General features: G+C 39.6%; 1 protein-coding gene across 3 annotated transcripts in view; it reads right to left on the bottom strand.

Annotated features, from left to right (window-relative positions):
- SESTD1 (SEC14 and spectrin domain containing 1) overlaps positions 1-15915 on the bottom strand; it is a 152914-nt gene extending 136999 nt beyond the window's left edge. The window contains exon 1 of one of the 3 annotated variants that reach the window (XM_032292799.1): positions 15630-15915. The gene's annotated coding sequence lies outside the window, so the exon portion shown is untranslated. Of the gene's footprint in view, positions 1-15255; positions 15407-15629 lie in introns of those variants that run through there. The other 2 variants (XM_032292800.1, XM_032292802.1) reach the window with 2 other exon arrangements.
- Between the last annotated feature and the right edge of the window lie 5937 nt (positions 15916-21852).

The following is a 21852-nucleotide window of genomic DNA, read 5'->3' as shown; positions in this document are numbered from 1 at the left end:
CCAAGAGTTCAGGACCAGCCTGGTCAACATAAGGAAACCCTGCCTATTCAAAAAAAAAAAAAAAAAAAAAAAAGAATAAAAAAATTAGCTGGGTGTGGTGATGTCCACCTGTGGTCCCAGCTACTCAGGAGACTGAGATAGGAGGATCACTGGAGCCCAGGAGGTCGAGGATGCAGTGAGCTGTGATCACATCACTGCACTCTAGCCTGGGTGATAGAGTAAAATGAGATCACTTCTTCTTCTTCTTCTTCTTCTTCATTTTTTTCAAAAAGAACATGGCAAGTATGTCTACTTTGATCAATCTTTTTCAATAATACAGTGCTGGAAGTTCTAGTTAGTGCAATAACAAGGAAAGAAAATAAAAGGCATACAGATAAAATAAAAGAAGTAAGACTACCCCATTTGCAAACGATATAATTGCCTATGTAGGAAATCTCAAGAAATCTAGCAAAATTCCTAGAACTAGTGAGTCCTGTATGACTGCAGGATATAAGACAAACATATAAAACTGTACTGTATTTCTACATACTAGCAATGAACATATGAACAATGAAATTAAAAAGATAATATCATTTATAATCACTTTAAAAAATTAGTTAAAAATCTAACAAAATGTGTATAATACTTGTATGCTGCAAACTACAAACTACTGAATGATGAGAGAAATCAAAGAAGATCTACAAAACAGAGGCACAACATGTTCATGGATTTGCAGAATCACTATAGTAAAGACGTCAATTCTCTCTGAATTTGTATGAGTTAAATGCAATTCCTAGCATAATTCTATCAAAATTCTTTGTAAGTATAGAAAAAAAAATGTACTCTAAAATTTATGTACAGAGGCAAAGAAAGAATACCTAAAACAATTTTGGAAAAGAATGAAGTAGAAGGAATCACTTAACCCAATAAATCAATAAAAGAGAACAGAGAACCCACCAATAGAAACACACGAATACACCCAATTGCTTTTGAACAAAGGCACAAAAACAACTCAGTGGAGAAAGATCACTTTTCCTACAAATCGTGCTGGAGCAACTGGATATCCACAGGCAATAAAAAAAAAAAAAGAACCTTGACCTAAGTCTCATATCTTATCCAAAATCAATCACGGACTTCAATGAGAAGTGAAAAACTAAAACTTTTAGAAGAAAAGTTTTCTAAAACTTCAGGAGTAAATTTTCAGTATCTACAGCTGAAATTTCATCAAAATTAAAAACATGCTCTGTGAACAACCATGTTATGAATGAAAAGACAAGCTACAGAGTGGGAGAAGAAACAAACCACATATTCAACAAAGAACTAGTTTCTAGAATATATAGAGAATGCTTAAAACCCAACAGTTAAAAAAAAAATCCAAATAGAAAATGGGCAGAAGACATGAACAGACATTTCATCAAGGAGGATATACAGATGACAAACACATGAAGAGAAGTTCAACATCATTAGCCACCAGGAAAACGCAAATTAAAACCACAGTGAGATATGACTATAAACCTACCACAATGGCTAAAATAAAAACAGTCAAGAACCAAACTGCAAAACAAACTGGATCACTCATTGTATTATTCTCCTAGGGCAACCATAACAAAATACTACAGACTGGGTAGCTTAAACAGGAAAATGTCTTTTCTTACAGTTCTGGAGGTTAGAAGTCCATGATCAAGGTGTCGGCAGGTTTGGTTTCTTCAGAGGCCTCTTTCTTTGGCTTGCAGGTACTGCCTTTTCTCTTTGCCCTTTCATAGTCTTTCCTTTGTGTGCACATATCCTGGCGTCTCTTTGGGTGCCCGAATTTCTTCTTTTAAGGACACCAGTCAGATGGATTAGGGTCCACTCTAAAGACCCAATTTCAACTAAAATCACTTTATGGAAAGACTTGTTTCCAAATGCAATCACATTCTAAGGTACTAGGGGTTAGGGCTTCAACATATACAATTTGTGAGGATATACTTCTATTTTTAACATTTATATATTGTTAGTGGGAATTTAAAATATTAATAGTACAGACACTGTGGAAGACAGTTTGATAATCTCTTCAAAAACCTAAACATGCAACTACCATATAACTTGGCAATTGCACACTTAGGCATTCACCCCAGGGAAATGAAGACTCATGTTCACACAAAAATCTATACATGAACATTTACAGCAGCTTTACTCATAAGAGTGAAAAGCTAGAAGCAGCCTAGACATCCTTCAACGGGTGAATAAACTGTGGCACATCCAAACCACAGAATACCACTCAGCAATAAAAAAGGAACTATGGAAACAGATTAACCTGTGTATGAATCTCCACTGGATTATGCTGAATTTTAAAAAAACCAATCCCAAAAGGATATATACAGTAAGATTCCATTTGAATGACAAAACTGTAGAAATGGAGAATAGATTAATGGCTGCCAGATATTAAGGAGGAAAGAGTAGGTAAGAAGGAAATGGGTGTGGCCACAGAAAGAAACTTTATATCTTACTACACATGAGTGGGAAACTTAACTGAAACCTTTGTTATACTTTCTAACATTTGAATGATGTGTTCTAAAATAAAGTACAAGAATAACAATGGTCACATAGGGGTGGATGAAGATATACTAGTTGCCATATATGGAATGATTAAGGAGGGCCAGGTTCTGTGCTAAACCAGACCCTATCCTGGCTCCAACACCAGTGCTTCCAATCACCAGTCTATGCTCAATGTTTAAATGTTACCCAAAGCAACAACTGCAGTATCCAGCATGATTCTGCATAAGAGATGTGCTATAGACTGAATGTTTGTGTCCTCCCCCACAAATACATATGTTAAAATCCTAACACCTAATGTGGGGGTATTAGGAGTTGAAGCCTTTGGTAAGTGATTAGTTCATGTGGACACAGACCTAATGAATGAGATTAGCATCCTTATGAAAGAGATCTGGAGAGCTCCCTTGCCCCTTTTGCCATGTGAAGACACAGCAAGAAGATGGCCAACTACAAACCAAGAAGCTGGCCCTCACTAGATACAAAATCTGCCATGCTTGAATCCTGGATTTCTCAGCCTTCAAAACCATAAGAAATATATTTTTGTTGCTCATAAGCCACCCAGAATATGGTATTCTGTTATAGCAGCCTTAATGGACTAAGACCAGACGTAAATTATAAAATTCTCTCACGTATCAACATTCTTATTTACACAGTATCTGATGTCAGCCAAGTATTAAGGAGAATAGCAATAATTGGCTTAAATGATTCACACTAAGGTATGAGTAACTGACAGGCTTAAATATTCTCTCCAGGCTCAAAAGCAGTTTAGCTCAAACGACATTTTAACAGAAACTGTATGTTTAGAACAGAATTAAACTGTAGTCCAAGTGCTGTCAACCGCTTAATTCAGGGGCCCTATTGCATCAACTTGCTCTATTTCTAATCTTGGAGTTCTTAGGTATTATGAAAGTAAATGGGATACACATCCTAAATTATAAAGTAGTAGTTGCTTCCATCTCACCACAACTCAAGATGTGTATCTGGTTAGCTGCCTCTCCTACTGGGAGAAATCTCTAGTATACAGCTTTCATCTGCTGTGAGTAAAGATAATCCAAGATCTAGAAAAAACTGTAAAAATCTGTTTGTCTTCTGGGCTGCCTTTAAGATCCCCTTTCTCTTATCTTTTAGGTTCTCTATAGCATCCTTCATATCTCCTGCCCCAGGAGTCCACTGTCTTTCACCTTTCCCTATCAAATCTGAAAAAGATATAAACAAGGACTGAACTGTCTTTTTAAAAGCTTATCTTGCATTTCAAGGCAGCTAAGAGATATTTTTACCTTTTGGGTTGACTTGGTTAAATTAAGAAGTAGGGACTTTGTTTTTTTTTTTATTTTGCTGGGTCCACTAGAAAAACTGTTTTAGTACAGATACCCCACCTGGGAGAATTTGGTCCAAAAGTTAATCGGTGACTCGACCACTCTTTGGTCCCTGTCACTCTTTTAAACTTAACTATCAGAACCTAAGACTCAAGTTGCAAAGATTCAGATCTTATTTTCACTTTTACTGGTTTGATACCCTTTCCTTCTTTCAGTGTGGTGACCATTTTTGTATATCTTCCTCCCTTCCAACCCCCAGGAATCTGTTCTCACATCCCAAAGTTGTTACAGCCTCCGTCCTGTAAGGAGTAAATGAACTATAAAAGTCTGGGGAGAAGAGAGGCATAAAATACATAGGTGGCTAGGTTGACCTCACAGACTTCCAAACATAAAACTCAAATACAGGAAAAGAGCAATGGACCGTCACCACTACTAGCTCCATCCAGCTGACAAAAAGTAAGATTCAATGCTTTTGTTTTTTAGAGTGTGTGTCTTAAAATAAATTAGCAGTACTTCTTAGAACTCTCAGTATCATAAAAAAAATCTGAGAAACTGTCAGAGGAGATTAAGGAGAAATGACAACTAAATGCAATCTTGTTTTCTGGGTGAGTTCCTGAAACAGAAAAAGGACTTCAATGGAAAAACTAGTGATATCCAAAGAAAGTCTCCAGTTAACAGTAACACACTAATGCTGGTTTCTTAGTTTTGATAAATGAACCACGGTAGGATACTGTTAGTGGAAATTGAAACTGGGTGAGGTGCATATGGGGACGTTGTACTATTTTTGCAACTGTTCTGCAAATCCAAAATCATTCTAAAACAAAAAGTATATTTAAAAAATAGAAGAGATGAAAGCATTTTATGTATTGACAGGAAAAAAAAAATTCTCCAAGAAGTAAAAAATGGTATAGAACACTATGTGGTATAGAAGAATAGGTACTGAAGTGTCATTTGTATAAAAAGAATGAGAAACCATATGTGTATACATAAAATATTTCTGGAAGACCACATAAGCATCTGATGATACTGACTATGTGGAGGAGAGAACTCAGAAGTTGAGTAGGAATGAAAAGAAGAATTTTTAATGTGTCCTCTCATACCTTTTAAATTTCTGAGGCCAGGCACAGTGGCTCACACCTATAATCCCAGCACTCTGGGAGGCTGAGGCAAGCAGATCTGCTAGAGAACAGGAGTTTGAGACCAGCCTGGGCAACATGGCAAAACCCTGACTCTACAAAAAATACAAAGATTAGCCAGATGTGGTGGCATGCACCTGTAGTCCCAGCTACTCAGGAAGCTGAGACAGGAAGATCACCTGAGCCCAGAAGTTCGAGGCTACAGGGAACCCTGATTGTGCCACTGCACTTCAGCCCAGGTGGATGAGTGTTACATTGTCTCAAAAAATAATAATAATAAAATTTGAAACATATGAATGTATTACTTATTCAAAAAGTAATTAACTTTTTTTTTTTTTAAGAGACAGGGTCTTGCCATGTTGCTCAGGCTGGAGTGCAGTGGCTATTCACAGGTGCAATCCCACTACTGATCAGCATGGGAGTTTTGACCTGCTCCATTTCCCACCTGGACTGGTTCACCCCTCCTTAGGCAACCTGGTGGTCCCCCACTCCCGGGAGGTCACCATATTGATGCCAAACTTAGTGCAGACACCCGATCAGCGTAAGGCACTACAGCCCACAACTCCTGGGCTCAAGTGATCCTCCTACCTCAGCCTCCCGAGTAGCTGGGACTACAGGTACGGGCCACCGTGCCCAACAATAATTAACTTTTAAAATAAGAAGGATGACCAGGAGCTGAACCAAGACAAAGACTATGAAAATCATGTAGAGGATTAATGAGAAAAACAAATTTAGGAACTGAACAACAAAATCTAATCTACTCCATCTATCAATTAAGGCTTCCCACATCCCCTTCCTCACTTTTTCCACCAACCTCATTTCTCCTTAATGCACTACAGACTTTTTATTCAAGCTGAACCAATCTGACTGCTGATTCAAAAGAGTCACCAGCATTTTTCCTCAAATCCACATCTCTCCCTGCAAAACCTAACTCCAAACTTAAAAGCCACCCACCTACAAGCTATTTAGCTTTCTGAATATTCTATCTATACCAAGGAGAGCAAATACAGGCACTCATGCCATCACTACTCCTACTCATAACAATAAACATTGCTCAATGATCACAGTATCCTTTCCCACTAAATCCAGAAGCTGCGTCCAACTAACTTCTCAATAAATCTTCACTATCAATCAAAGCTGGCCCATGAAATTAAAGCCTACTTGCCATATCTAGTCCCTACTATATTAATGTTTCCCTCAATATACTTACCATGGATTTTATGAATATTTACATGCATATCTCACTTTAAAACACTTTGCTTTACTGTGCTTTGCCGATACTGTATTTTTCATAGATTGAAGGCTGGTGGCAATTGTATGTGGAGCAAGTCTATCAACTCATTTTTCCAACAGCATGTGTTCATTTTGTGTTTCTGTGTCACATTTTGTTTTTTCTAACAATATTTCAGACTTTTCATTATTATTGTATCTGTTACGGTGATCTGTGACCAGTGATCTTTGATGTTACTACTGTAATTGTTTGGTGGCACCACGAACCACACCCATATAAGATGGTGAACTTAATCAATACATACTGTGTGCATTCTGACTGCTCCACTGACTGGGGGCTCTCCTGTATTCCTCCTTCTCCTCAGGCCTCTTTATTCCAGGAGACACAATAATATTGAATTAGGCCAATCAATAATCCTTCAATGGCCTCTAAATGTTAAAGTGAAAGGAAGAGTCACATTTCTCACTTTACATCAAAAGCTAGAAATGATTAAGCTTACTGAGGAGGGTATGTCAAAAGACAACAGTGATCGAAAGCTAGGTCTCTTGTGACAGTCAAGCTGCAAATGCAAAGGAAAAGTCCCTGAAGGAAATTGAAAGTGCTAGTCCAGAAAACAAACAAATGGTAAGAAAGTGAAACAGCCACATTGCTAATGTGGAGAAAGGTCCAGTGGTCTGGATAGAAGATCAAACCAGCCACAACATTCCCTTAAGCCAAAACCCAATCCAGGGCAAGGCACTAGTTCTTGTCAATTATATGAAGGCTGAGAGGTAAGGCCACTTCAGAAGGAAAGTTTGAAGCTAGCAGAAGTTGGTTCATGAGGTTTAAGGAAACAAGCCATCTCCATAACATAAATGTGAAAGTTGAAGCAGCAAGTGCTGATACAGAAGCTGCAGGATGTTATCAAAAAGCTCTAGCTAAGATAACTGATGAAGGTGGATACAATAAACAACAGATTTTCAATGTAGATAAAACAGCCTTCTATTGGACCAAGATGCCATCTAGGACTTTCACAGAGAAAGAGAAGTAAATGGCTTCAAAATTTCAAAGGCAAGGCTGACTCTTGTTGGGGGCTAATGCAGCTAGTGACCTTAAGTGAAAGCTGATTCTCATTTACCATTTTGAACAGACTGAAATCTACTCAGTCTGTTCTTTATAAGTGGAGTAACAAAGACTGGATAACAGCATATGTGCTTACAGCATGGTCTACTGAATCTTTTAAGCCTACTATTAAGACCTGCTGCTCAGGGGAAAAAAAAAGATTCCTTCCAAAATATTACTGCTTATTGACAATGCACCTAGTCTTCCAAGGACTCTGAAGGAGATGTACAAGGAGACTAATGTTTCCATGCCTACTAACCCAAAAGTCATTCTGTGGCCCATGAATCAGGAGTAATTTTGACTTTCAAGTCTTAATATTTTAGAAATACATTTCAAAAGCTTTAGCTGCCACAGATAGTCATTTCTCCAACGGATTTGGGCAAAGTAAACTGAGAACATTCTAGAAAAGATTCATCAATCTAGACTCCATTAAGAATATTTGTGATTCATGGAAAGAGGTCAAAATACTGACATGAACAGGAGTTTGGAAGAAGTTGATCCCAACTTCCATGAATAACATTAAAGGCTTCAAAATTTCAGTAGAAAAAGTAACTGTAGATGTGGTGGAAATAACAAGAAAACTAGAATTAGAAGTAAAGCCTGAAGATGTGACTCAATTGCTGCAATCTCATGATAAAACTTGAACAGATGAAGAGTCGCTTCTTATGGAGAAGCAAAGAAAGTAGTTCCTTCAGATGGAATCTACTCCTGGTGAACATGCCATAAACATTGTTCAAATGACAACAAAGGATTTAGAATGTTACAAAAACTTAGTTGACAAAGCAGTGGCAGGGTTTGAGAGGACTAACTCAAATTGTGAAAGTTCTACTGCAGCTCAAGTGCTACCAAACAGCATCTCATGCTACAGATCTTTCATGAGAAAAAGAGTCCATCAATGTGGCATACTTCATTTTTGTTTTTTGTTTTTTTTTTTTCAATTTTATTTAAAATCAGGACACATCTCATTCTATGTTATAGAATGAGGGAGTCTATCTTGAACCTATTTGGGTTCAGGGGGCAGCCCTTATGAAAAAAAAAAAAAAGCAAGAAAGTAATTACCACAGCTACCCCAAACTTCAGCAATTACCATCCTGATCAGTCAGTAGCTGTAAACACTGAGGTAAGACCTTCCACCAGCAAAAAGATTACAACTTACTTAGGCTTAGAGGATCTGTACGTAACATTGTTTAGCAATAAAGTATTTTTAAATGAAGATATACATACATAGTTTCTTAGACCTAATTCTATTACATACTTTGTAAGCTGCAGTGAGAATATAACTTTTACATGCACTGAGAAACCAAAAAAAAAAAAAAAAAATGTGTGACTTGCTTAATTGAGATATATGCTTTATTGTGGTGGTCTGAAACTGAACTGGCAATATCTTAGAGGTATGCCTATATTTGTATATATGCCATTTTGTTATGAAAAGGATTAAAGACACAACAAATGAACTATAACAATTTTAAAAATTAAAGATAAAAGCAAAGAATAGAGGAAAAAAAATGCTGCCAAGGAAAAGGTTAAAAATTGTATAACATAGGCAGGACACAATGGCTCATGCCTGTAATCCCAGCACCTTGGAAGGCCAAGGTGGGTGGATCACAAGATCGGGAAATCAAGACCATCCTGGCCAACACGGTGAAACCCTGTCTCTACTAAAAATACAAAGATTAGTTGGGCGTGGTGGTGCGGGTCTATAGTCCCAGCTACTCGGGAGGCTGGGGTAGGAGAATCGCTTGATCCCAGGAGGCAGAGGCTGCATTGTGCCAAGATCGCACCATTACACTCCAGCCTAGTGACAGCTAGACTCTGTCTTAAAAATACATATATAGAAAATCTATTTATCTGTTCAGGAATGGGCCACAAATCTAGTTCTGGCTTTCTAGTAGCCATAACAAACAGGAAAACCCAGGTATTCTAAAAGATACACAAAGAAGTACTCAGAAGGGGAGATACCCTTGGTAGTTAAACCCAACAGTAATTTTATAAAGCAGAGACCCCCCCCCCCCCCCCAGAATGATCAAAACATAGAAGACACATAACCACCAGTCTTCAAAGGATTAGATGTTACTCATATTGTCCCTCAGGGGAGACCTATGATACCTTACCAAAGCCCAATGTGGCAAAATTGATTTTACAAAGGCAAGGCACAAGCTGTAAGAGCCCTCTATCCTTTTACTCAGTTTCTTCCTTCGTTGCCTTCCTAGTTAGATTATAAACTCTTTGAAAACAAGAACCATGCTTTCTAATTCTTATATAAAGCTCCAAAGTACTTTGTATTCTGCAGAAAAGCAGCAATGTCGGTGAGAATTTACACAGTGCAATTCAAGCCTTTTCTGATAAAAATTATCTAATCTAAACACAGTAATTCCCACTTCTACTTCAAAAATATGATAACTGAAGCCCCAACAGATAGAATTCCTAAACTTTCTAAACTATCACTGAATCACAATTCAATTTGTGATCTCTCAACAGCATTGTTTTGATATATCCCTAGCACAAAGCGTGCAAGGACACAAAATCAGTATCACTGAACCTGATCAAATAAAATGAAAATCATTAAGCAAAAGCTTTGACAATACCTAGTAAAGGAAGGACAATATTACCATCCTTCAAGAATATAATCAATAGGTCTTTACAAATCAGCTGACAAAGGCAGGTTCATTTTCTAAATGACTCTGCAAATCTTGTGGAAGACAATGAATTATAATCCAGATTATTTCTTTCCAAGAATCTGCAATTTCTGCATATGCCAAGCTGCTGAAGAGCTGTACTTCTCTGCTCTTACACACACACACACACACACACACACACACACACACGCACACACACACACACAGCCTGCTATCAAACCAGCTCTGACCACTAACTTACTAATTCACTTCTCTGCTTTACCTGGTCAAACTGGAAATGCAATTAGGACTAGGTAATAAATTATTTAGATAAAGTGATTATTAGAAGATGAAGTATTATCTTAAATTTACTACTCTTAAGCATTGGCATTGGGACACATTAACAATCTTCTATTTGTATTTTATTAGTGGAAATCATTAACAAATAAGTAGTCTCATCCAACACTGGCTTAGTTTATTCATACACTTTGTATTACAGTTTATAGTAGGTTCCCCCCTTGGTATTCCCTGTATATAGGGGCATGCTCTATCATCCCAGGAGTGAATAGTTGTAATAAGCCAAAGAATACGGCCAGGACTGGGGGAGTCCACCACGTAGACCTTGGAAAATCCAATTATTGCAACTTTGTTTCTTTATCTATTAGAAAGAGAAATTGAAATCATCTCTATCTGATAGGATTATTAGAAAGATTAAATGAGATAAGGTTTGTAAAGTGCCTAGTGTTAGTTCTCTAGCTTTTTTATAGGTAAGGAAAACACAAGGATCTGAGTACTGAGGTGATTCATCCATAGCCAATAGCTAATAAACATATGACAGAATAAAAGTCTACCTTAGGGCTTAACATTCTTTCCGCCACATCAAGCAACCTTAAAATAACAGACCTCAGCATCTCAGGTTTGTCACTGCTGGGTATTCACCACATGCAAAGAAAAAAAAATGACTATTTTGAACACCTATTACATGCTAGAAACTAATCTCTTTCTTTATAACTGATCTATAAAGTAGGTGTTATCTCATTTTACTGAGAAATTAGTTTGTGCAAAGTCACAAAGCTAACAAGTGATAAAACAAGATTAATCCAGATCTGTTTACTCAATGATTTTCCCTACTACCCTTCTTAAAGAGTGTGAGAATTTAGATATCATTGTCTACTAGAATCAAATCCCAAATGGCCTGTGAATTTTTACAGATCCTTCTGATTTATTAGTGGCAACTGTCCCTAGCTCCCAATCCTATCAACTTAAATTTGTTCCTATTAGGTTAAAAGATAATTACAATAACTGTAGTAACAAATTTACATTTGTATAGCATGTTACAGTTTATATTTTTTCTTTATATTAGATGCAACTACTGAGCCTTTTCATATATCGGCTCACATTTCATTTAATATTTTCAACACTTTTATGAGGTAGGAATTATCGCCATTTTACAAATAAGAAAAACAGCCAGGTGCAGCGGCTCATACCTGTAATCCCAACATTTGAAGAGGCCAAGGTGGGCGGATTACTTGAGCTCAGGAGTTCGAGACCTCGAACTCAGGAGGCAACACAGAGAAACTTCATCTTTACAAAATGCAAAAGTTAGCTGGGCATGGTGGCACATGTCTGTAATCTCAGCTACCGGGGAGGCTGAGGTGGGCGGATCACTTGAGCCCAGAAGATTGAGGCTGCAGTGAAGAGTGGTCACCCCACTGCACTCTAGCCTGGGCAACAGAGTGAGATCCTGTCTCAAAAGAAAAAAAAAATTAGAAAGGTCATCTCAGATCTCTTTCTGCCCCCACAGTTGTCAGATGATTTCTAGTAAATGTTTAAAGGGCATTTTAAACTGTTCCAGAGCACAGAAAAAAGTGGAAAGTCTCCCAATCAATCTTAATCCTGGCTTCATTTTGACACCGAAGCCACGCATGGATAGCAAACTTAAATGAAAACGTAAATATTAGATTTATCCTTTTAATTACAGATGCAAAAATTTAACATATTTCTGTGAAAAACAAAGGAATATATTTAGTATAATCCCATCTGTAAAAGAAAAAACATTGTGAATAGAAACACGTATGTGTGTGTGGTGGAATATAAAAATTTATTCATAAATACACACAATAAATGCAAAGATACAGGTTTGGAAAGATAAACCTCAGACTGTTAACAGTGGTTTCTCTAAGATGGAAGTGGTCTTAGGAGTGAAAAAGAGGAAAAAGACAAAAAGTGAAGGGAGATTTTCAGCTTCTACTCTCTCTATATATATATATATACATATATACTATTCAAATAGTGGCTTCTAGGATCAGCTATGCCATTAAGAAGGTTGAATCACTCTGACTCTGTTTCCCCGTTGGAAATGTGGAAAGCAGACCTACCTTATTATGACACAAGAAAAGAAATTTATTTGAAAAAGCGTAATAAAATCTGATGAATATGTGGCAGTATGGCCACAAATACCTTATTCTTTGTTATTGTTTGATTTTTTATTTTTCTCTCACTTTGTTACTGATCAGCCAGACATTCACAAACACAATTTAACTTCTGTATGCCTCCTTGAGTCCAGGAAATAGAGTCAGAAAACCCGAGTTTACATTCAGACCTTGTCTCTTAACTGTAAGGTTAAAAAAACAAGCAGATGATTAAACTTCTTTGCACTTTAGTTTCCTGGCAGTAAAATAGGACTAAACCTGCCTTACAGCATCATTTAAAAGATTAAATTAGAAAATACATGTAAAAAACACAGAAACTACTATGAATTAGACGTTTCTCCAAAGATGATATACAAATGGCCAATAAAAACATGAAAAGACGAAATACAAATGAAAATCACAATGTGTTATCACTTCACAGCCACTAGGATGGCTATCATCAAAAAGACAAACATTAACAAGTGTTGGCAAGGATGTGGCTAGAAGAAACGTAAAACAGTGCAGCAGCTCTGGGAAACAGTCTGGCAGTTCCTCAACAAGTTAAACAGAATTACCATATGACCTAGCAATTCCACACCTAGGTATATACCCAAGAAAACTGAAAGCATATATAACACACAAAAATTTGTAAAACTTGTAAATGAGTATCCACAACATTATTCATTATTCATAACATGATTATGGCCAAAAAGTAGAAACAACCCAAATGCCCACAAATTGAAGAATGGATAAACAAATATGGCATAGCCATATAACGAAATATTATTCTGCCATAAAAGGAGTGAAATATTGATATATGGTATATAAATGAACCCTGAAAGCATTATGCTAAGTGAAAGATAAAAAGGCCACATGATTCCATTCACCTGAAATGTCCAGAATAGGCAAATACATAGACACATAAAGTAGTGGTTGTCAAATATGGGGAGAATAGCAATAAAGGTACAAGTTTCTTTTTAGTTCCTGAATTAGTGTTGACATTTGCACAATTTTGTGAATACACCAAAACCACTGAATTGTATACTTTAAAAAAGTGAATTCCATGGCATATGAATTGTATCTCAAAGAAAACTATTATAAAAATTTAAGCCTCTGCTATTTTTCTTTTTTTTTCTTTTTTTTTTTTTTTTTGAGATAAGGTCTTGCTCTGTCACCCACGACAGATGCAGTGGCCCAATCATGGCTCACTTTTCTGCTTGCTACTTATTAGTAAATATTCTACTTTCCTCAAGAGGTTGCTCCTGTTGCTTGTAACAGCTTTAAAAGATCTTTGAAGTTAGCTACTATACAGATGAATGGTATTTTTAGTAAAGTAAAGCTACTATAACAGAGAAACTTTCTACAAATCAGATTAGTTTGTACAATTTCATTTTTTCAAAAGAAATGTAATTAATGCCAAGTTCAATTTTAGAGAGTGGAAAAGCTTCAAGGAGTCCTTATAAAGTACGGTTTTTAAAAAAGGTCAAAATGCTATATTTTGCTTTTTTAATTAATGGACATTTCATTTTCAGATACGTGATTAGCAAGATTACCTGTTTAAAATGCCATTAAATGCCTAGCAATCAACTAAAACCCAAGTAGGTGCAACGTCATGACCTCTACTTACAACTTCCTATTTTCTGCATTCTGTTGTCAGATTCCTAGTCCATCATTAGCTCCAGTCTCTTACATGAATTATTCCATTCGATTCTTACTCACAGGGACTAAACTTTTTGGTAAATGCAATCCATTTTTCTGATGCTGGGGAACCTTAATTAGAGTAGGCCCAAGTTTTAAGATTAAATTTAGTCTAGACTGTTCGAATAAATATTCAACAAAATGATTTCCTGGAATTTGGAACATAAAAACAGCCTATAGAATTATGAAATGCTTTCTGGGTCCTTTGGGAATTTTTTCACGTATTTATTCATGGGGCAACGACAGTAACCAACTTTTACCCAGAAAAAGTATTACGTATAAAAGCTTCCTGGTTCTAGAACAAAGACGTATTTTATTGCTCAAAGCTAAAGGAAGATACCTTCCTTCTATTTAGTATTGTTACACTAAAATAGCATACCAATGAAACTAGCTAGGTATTGGCATGACCCAAAGTATGTAAACAAAGATAAACTGTACCTTATTGTGCATTCTTTCTTGGGGGGAAAATTCTCACACTAAGAAAATAAGATTTAGTCAACCAAAAAAGAAAAAACAAAAATATGTATGTGTGTCTGTGTATGTATGTATGTATGTATGCATGTATAAGGATTAGGATTTTCCAACATGGGGGCATTTTGAGTAGCAGTTTAAATTTGATGGCTTGCCAAGCTATGCGGGGATACATGGTGGGCATGCTTGACACAGGCAAAACGTGAAGCAAGAGACGACCTGTCAAACAGCTGCTATCCAGTTACTCCCTCGGCAACACTCCCAACTTCTCCCGCGATGTCTGTGTATGAGAGAAAGATGTCAAAGCACCAGGAAAACCACGGGGGCTGTCACAGCAACAGCCAAGTCCAAACCCTGCATCCCAGGGTGAAATCCCACCCGTACCTTCAAGAGCTGGTCAGACTGCGGCTCTTTTCTAATTTGAGTCTACCTAAAATAGAAAAATAAACACACAACCACGGACCTGGGCAACCGGCCCTCTCTTCTCCTTTGTGACTCTCCTAAAGGCTGGAGGGGTGTTAACCCCCAGCAGGCCCGTGGAAGCCAAGCCCCGCGCCCTGAGGAGGCGTCCAGGAGCCTCGGCACAGCCCTGGGGCCTCGAGCCCGTGTCCCTCACCCACCCGACAGGGCCGGTCACCGGTCACACAAAGGAGCCAGCCGCGGGCGCTGAACGCGGGGACTCGCCCCAGAGCCGGGCGCCACATCTGGTCCCTGCACGCTGGCAGGAGAGACCCGACGGAAAATAAGGATTAACGCCCAAACCTGTTGCACAATTCGGGTCCCTTTCACCCAGAAATGAACAAGGGCTCTCAGGAACGGAGAAGTGCGCGGCCCGGTCTCTGCGAGCCGCGGCCGCACCCGGCAGGCGGCGCGGAGGCAAAGGCGGCCCGCGAGGCTCCCACCTCCGGCGCTTTGTCTGAGGCGGCGGGGGCGGCCGGGGCGCTGGGAGAGGCGGGGGTGGCGGGGCGGGGGCCCCTCTTTCACTGCGCAGCCCCGCGGCTCAGCGGCCCGCGCGGGGGAAGAAAGCCGGGCCCGCTACCGCCGCTGCCAACACCGGCCCACGCCGGCCACCCGGCCGCTAGGCCTGCGCGCTCCTCCCGCCCGGGCCATCGGGGCCGAGCGGCGGCCACACTCACCTGGCTGGCGCCCGCGCTAGCGGCCGGCGGCTCCGGGGCGTTGGGGAGGACAGGGGAACGCTAGCGAGGTGCGGGAGGAGGCGGAGGGCGCGGCGGGAGGAAGGCGGGCTGGGGGCGGAGCGGGCCCGGGCGGCGGCGGCGGCGGCGGCGGCGACTCCAGTCACTCGTGGCAAATAGCGTCCCGGCCCCTCCGTGCGTCAGGCGGGGGGCGGCGGTGCGGGTGGCCCGGCGACCTCTCGGCACCCGCGGCCGGAGCCGCGTCCGCGCGACCCCGCGCGCGCCCGGGTGACGGCGGTACAGCGACCCAGCCCGGCTCGGGAAGGGGGAAGGGGGAAAAGGGGCGGGGCGGGGCGGGGCGTCCCGCCAGGCCCGGGGCTCAGGGCTGAGTGCCAGGGAGACTCTAGTGCTCCCAGCTGGACCCTGCCTTCCCCGCCTCTCGCCGAGGCCCAGGTTCCCCAGGTGGGAGGCAGTCTGGAGGAGTGGCAGGTCCCCAGACCTGAAGTCAGAAGTCTGGGCTTAAGGGAGGAATCTTGGCAAGTCATTTATTTCCCCTGACCTCATCCTGTAGTTCGAAGGTTCGATTACAAGGTCTCCAAGAGCTGCTCCCAAGTACCCACTGCCAAGCGGTGCTGTGACTGAAGGATGAAGGCAGATGAAGGGGAAAGGGTTGCGGTGAGAAAGGGCTGGATTCAAGGCATTTGTTTCGCTTTGAGGATCTTTCCATTGGGCAGTCCAAAATTAATCCACAAATGGGACTTCCTAATAATAGCTACTTCTCCATTTTTACCAACCTAGTTATTTTTCTTTAAATATACTGAATTCAGAGTCCTCGTTCTCATTTTATTGCGCAAATCATTTTTGTGTCATTTCCTGAATTCAGTTCAAAAGAGTCATCAGCAAATGCACACCAGATCAGAGCAGCTGTGTAGTCCCAATCTCAAGACTTCCATGGTATTCACTCTGCCACTCACTTCAGTAGCACCTAATTCTGTTGATAAAATCTTGCCATTCCAACAACTAAGCAACCAAATTTCTCTCCACTAAAGTTTTCTGACTTAAAATCCCATAGATAAATTCTTACTCTTAATTCTGTGAATAACAGCCTGTCTCCATGATTTCAGCCTCTTTGCCTCTTTGCCACTCTTTAGGTCAAGCCTTTAATTTCACTTCTGTTTCAGTTCCTTATAACTGCCAGAGAGAGTGCTCCAAAAAGACAGAGCTCAGCAGGAAACGTACCTCTTTAAAAATCATTCAATCGCTGCACCTGGTTAAATCAGGTTCAAACTCATTACCATGGTATACAAAGCCATTTAAAGTCTAATCTGTTGACCTCCTTGGCTCCAGCTTCAACTCCTAATATATCTACATATCACACAAATTCAACAGAGTTTGTCTCTGTGCCCTTGTAGTTTTCCCCACCTGAAATCCATTCCTCATCTAACCAGCTGAACTCCTATTATCCTTCAAGATAATGAAGATAGTGCATCACTCCCTCCTTGGAATCTTCCCTGACATCACCTTTCACCACATCCGCATCCTTACTCCACACCTTTACAATGAACTAAATACTCTTTTTCTCTCTGCTTTCATAAAATCATTTGTCTACAGTATTCCCTATGATAATCTTTAGTACTTGCTTTTTTCCCTTTGCCTTGCTTAGTGGCCTTTTCTTTCTAGACTGTGTGTCCTTAAAAGGATAGGGATTTTGTCTGGTTCATTTTTTCTCCCCAGAACATAGCACAGTGCTTAGCACAAAGAAGGTTCTCTTTTACTGTTTGCTGAAGTGTTGAAATCATTTTCCATTCCAACAAATAAATGTTGAGCATCTACTCAACAAGAAGAAAATACAGTGAAATCCATAGTCCCTGACTTTTTTAGCCTTCCCTGGTATTCTGTTTTTTCTTTCTCGACTATGTGGCATTCTCTTCTTATCATTTTAAACTCTCTCCAACTACCACTGACATTCTTTGCTTACCTAATAAAACAAGAGCATGCCAAGCAATCCATTACAGGAATTCACAAAATATCCCTGCCCTTCCTCTTTCCATACCTTCTGGTTCCACATTGTATTTACCTAGGTGTTAGATGAGAGATAACTGCTACAATGGAAAAAAACATTAGACTGTAAATTCAGAGAAAGAAATTTGGATGCTACGTTTTCCAATAACTACTGAATGAACTTATCTCTATCACTTACAGTCATGAGACTTCACTTGTGGAGTTTCTTTGGCTCTATGATTAGCATTTGTTTTTAATATTTTGCTATAAAGGTACGAGATCCTTGCAAAGTAGCTATCCAGCATAAGTTTAAACTCCAAGTGATAGGAAACCATTCATGACCTCATAACAGTGTTCATTTGTAAACAGTCCTACTAGTTCCTATGTTCAACTGAAATGTGTGTCTGTATACATTTGGTGGGTAGCTACCAGTATTGGTAGAAACACCACTGGACTTAAACTCCAAAGAAGTGTGGTCAAATCCTGGGTTTATGACTTCCTAGCTGTGTGACCTTGAAAAAGCACGATTCTGCTGCAGGTATGAGTTTGCTCCATTCTAAAAGGGGAAAATGATAATCATAGCGCCTTAAATCATTATTGTAAATATGAATGCAATGTCCAGTGAATCTGAACCTGGTACTAACATTTGTTTAATACAAAACAGCCTGGTTCTCTCCCCTTTTGCAGCCTTGTAAACATTTGAAGTCAGCAGTCACAGTGTGTGCCTTCTCCACCCACTCTTTATTCATGTCCCATTCATCTCCATACGCTCTTATCTAAACATCCGCCAGTGACTCTGAAAATGTGGCACCTAGAACTGAATCCAATATTCCAATAAAGAGAGAAGTAGAGGAGTACAATTTTATGCATTCTAATGATGATATTTCAAAATTCAGTTTGATATCACATTATTTTTCTACCATCACATACTGTTCATAAATAGCATGTCATTGCCAACTAAAAACAAGCAAAAATTACCCCCAAATCCTTTTTAAGTCTTTAACATATAGACAGCTATAAAACCATATCTTCTTCAACCTGTATTTTGCAATTTGAGTTTGGAAACAGTGCAGATCTTTGCATTTATTCCTCTTAAATATCACTTTGGAAGTTATGTACAGAAGCCCCTGCCAACTAGAAATCAATATGAAATGAGAGTAACATTTTAAAAACATTAAAGGGTGGCGAAGAAGAATCCAAAGGCTCATTTTGGAGAAAAAAAAAAAGAATCCAAAGGCACATCAAGCAACACGTTTCTAAATTTTTAATTTCTCCTCTACTATTTCTCTTAGATTAATTAATTAATTATTTTCTTTTTTTTGAGATGGAGTCACCCAGGCTGGAGTGCAGTGGCATGATCTCAGCTCACTGCAACCTCCACCTCCTAAGTTCAAGCAATCCTCCTGCCTCAGCCTCCCAAGTAGCTGGGACTACAAGCACATGCCACTATGCCCAGCTAATTTTTGTAGTTTTAGTAGAGATGGGGTTTCACCATGTTGGCCAGGCTGGGCTCAAACTCTTGACCTTGTGATCCACTTGCCTCAGCCTCCCAAAGTGCTGGGATTATAGGCATGAGCCACTGCTCCTGGCCTAATTCATTTATTTTTAAGAGATGAGGTCTTCCTGTATTGACAAGGCTGGTCTCAAGTTCTTAATCTCGTGGCCTCAAGCGATCCTCTCTCTCGAGTAGCTGGGACTACAGGAGTGAGCTACCATACCAGCAGGCTTTTTTTTTTTAAGCCACATTTAAATGTCATCCAAAATTATGTAACTTCCCATACTCATCTTGTTTTAGTCATATTATAAATTAATAGTGAAAACGCCTTCTGCGAGCATGTTCCATATATTGTTCACTTGAACGACTGAAGAATTCCCAGTCTGTCTCAGACAAACTGGTGTTGTTACTGCAAATTTCCTGAAGCTCATCGCGGTTAGGTAATTTGCTGAACAGTCATCCAGCACCAAGGTTGGCTTGGAGAAACTGCCCCTCCTCCAGCCCTTGCTGAATGGTGGCCCTAGGCAGTACTCTTTTGTACTGTGTGTGTAATCCCTGAATCACTGTTGATTGCCCCCGAGTGCACACTGACCTAGACACAGACAAGTCATACCCATTCAAAAAATGACCTGGGGGAAAAAATCAGTCCAAAAATACCCTGATCCAATCAGGCAATCAATTGGGGAAGCTAAAATCCAGGAGTCACAGAGGGTGTCCATGGGCACGAAGGGCCCTGACAGATCACCAGCAAGCAGAAGCTAATGTCTACCAAATAATGGCTAAGCAGCAGATATCCATTCACCTATTCATTCAACAAGTATTGATTGAGCATCTCCTGTGTTTTATGTCCTGGGGAGACAGTTTGTACAAAATACATAAAAATTCTGCCTTGAATCTTACATTCTGGTGGATGGAACTGACAATAAACACAAAGAAGCAAATCAAATCATATATTAGATGGTGATAAGTGCTGAATAAAAATAATGCAGGAAAGGGGAATAAAAAGTGCTGGGGGATGGGGTACAATTTTTACTATCAGGGAAGGTCTCACTAAGAAGGTGAAGTTACAGGTAAGGCTTGAAGGATCCAAGGCAATGAGGTTGTGGAAAAGAAGGTAGGGGAGAAGCTGAGAGAGTCAGCTAGTGGCTGGGTCATCAGGCAGCAGGCACCAAAAAAGGAACCACACATCAAACTACACAGAGCAGGACATTCACAATCTAGCTGGGAGCTTTTCCCCCAGGTCAACTAGACCAGAACCTTTGTAGATGGGACCTCAAAAGTCTGCATATTTAAGTACTCCTGAGATGATTGGGACATTCCACCAGAATGAGAACCCCTGCTCTTAAGACTACAAACTTCCTCTGATGCCCTTTAAATTCTATCTTCCAGAATGCACAATTTAATTGCATTCCTCTCCTCTGAGGATCTATATTAGTCCATTCTCACACTGCTATACAATAATACCTGAGACTGGGTAATTTATAAACAAAGGAGGCTTAATTCACTCACAGTTCCACATGGCTGTGGAGGCCTCAGGAAACTTATACTCACTATGGAAGGGGCAGCAGACACATCTTACATGGTGGCATGCAAGAGAATAGTGAGCATGTGTGAGCATAGGAAAGCCTACCATTTATAAAACCATCAAATCTTGTGCATTCACTCACTATCACAGAACAGCATGGGGGAAACCAGCTTTATAGTCCAATCACTTCCCTCCCTCAACACATGGGGATTATAATTCGAGATGAGATTTGGGTGGGGACACAGAGCCAATCAAGCCATATCAGGGTTCTTGATTGTTCAACTTTTCTGCTGTTCATGGAACACTTGATTTCATGGCTGAAATTTCATAGGTATTCTTTATAAACCAAATGAAAAGAAACCAAACCTCAACACACTAATTCCCAAAGTAACATGGTTGAGTTTCTGTATCTCACAACCATAATCACCTAACATACTAAGGTTACAAAGCTGTGAGATGGTGATGTCAAAGCTGTAGCACTGGGTTGGTGTTCATCCCATAATGTGTATCTTTAGGGGCAAAACAAAAATGGAAATTTGGGGCTATCTCTTTAACATTTCAAAATCAATTTTTGAAAGTTGTTGACATATTATATAAAGGTATATAACATTTATTTTAATAATGTACATGTACATTATTGAATTTTAAGAAAAATATTGGATATTATAAACAAATTAATCTGAGTACCCAATTTATCAGTTTTGACTGATTTGACATTTTCATTCCCAGCTCAAAAATTCTCTCTTTTATTGAGACAGTTAAAAAGATCTGGTGTTTAAAAAAAAATACTTTCAGATTGTGAAGTTACGCAAATGTCATTTTTAAGTGTTTTAGTTTTAGTTTGTTTAGTTTAGTCTCCTATTTTTTGTTTTAGGTTTAGTCTCCTATTAGTTCAATGTATTTGGAGTCCTTTAGGTCGGCAGTCCTCAACCTTATTGACTCCAGGAACCAGATTCATGGAAGACAACTTTTTTTCCAATGGATGACGAGACAGGGGATTTTGTTGTTGTTGTTTTGAGATGGAGTCTTGCTCTGTTGCCCAGGCTGAAGTGCAGTGGCATGATTTGGGCTCACCACAACCTCCACCTCCCGGGTTCAAGCGATTCTCCTGCCTCAGCCTGGCAAGTAGCTGTGACTACCAGGTATGTGCCACCATGCCCAGCTAATTTTTGTATTTTTAGGAGAGACGGGTTTTCACTATGTTG

This window comes from Sapajus apella, unplaced genomic scaffold, assembly GCF_009761245.1.
Source record: "Sapajus apella isolate SASKATOON/1434 unplaced genomic scaffold, GSC_monkey_1.0 scaffold28, whole genome shotgun sequence".
NCBI classification, from domain to species: domain Eukaryota; kingdom Metazoa; phylum Chordata; class Mammalia; order Primates; family Cebidae; genus Sapajus; species Sapajus apella.
Note: the sequence above shows the minus strand (reverse complement) of the source record. Positions and strands in the feature narration are given on the sequence as shown.